The 450-nt window shown below is 40.2% G+C and overlaps 1 protein-coding gene across 1 annotated transcript in view; it reads left to right on the top strand.

The window, feature by feature from the left end:
- The window catches only part of LOC119592394 (neuropeptide FF receptor 1-like), a 97,236-nt gene that overhangs the window by 5,088 nt on the left and 91,698 nt on the right, over positions 1-450 (top strand). The gene's annotated exons all lie outside the window — the stretch shown is intronic.

Raw genomic sequence — 450 nt, 5'->3', positions numbered from 1 at the left:
CTCATCTGACGTCTTTTCCGGGCCGGTTCCATTTCATATTTTCCTGATCTGTCATATAGATTCCCCTCTTACAGGTTACTTAACCGTCTTCCAAAATTTATCCGGATTAGGAACTCTCCTTCAGGCCCCATTAGCACTCGGTAAAAGACCTTATCGTGTGGATTTTGGCTTCTCATTTTAAATTCATTTCCGTGGCTTGGTGATGACGATTGCGATAAAGGGAATGGTCTCATTAACGTCCTTAAAAGTTTCACACAATGAAGTACTCCTGAGGGAACCGTTTTAATTAGTTGCGAAGATTTTCAGTCGTAATGAACACGGTCTTCTTTATTTTCCGCTGTTGTTAATGCCAAGTGCGTGGATGAAGATGCTGTATGACTTGCAACCTTTCCAAAAAAAAGGAAAAGAGAAAAATCCTAGGCTAATTCTATCATCTTGGATTCTGTTTGA

Source organism: Penaeus monodon, chromosome 30 (assembly GCF_015228065.2).
Source record: "Penaeus monodon isolate SGIC_2016 chromosome 30, NSTDA_Pmon_1, whole genome shotgun sequence".
In the NCBI taxonomy this organism is placed as follows: Eukaryota; Metazoa; Arthropoda; class Malacostraca; order Decapoda; family Penaeidae; genus Penaeus; species Penaeus monodon.
This window is presented reverse-complemented; position numbering and strand designations above follow the sequence as displayed.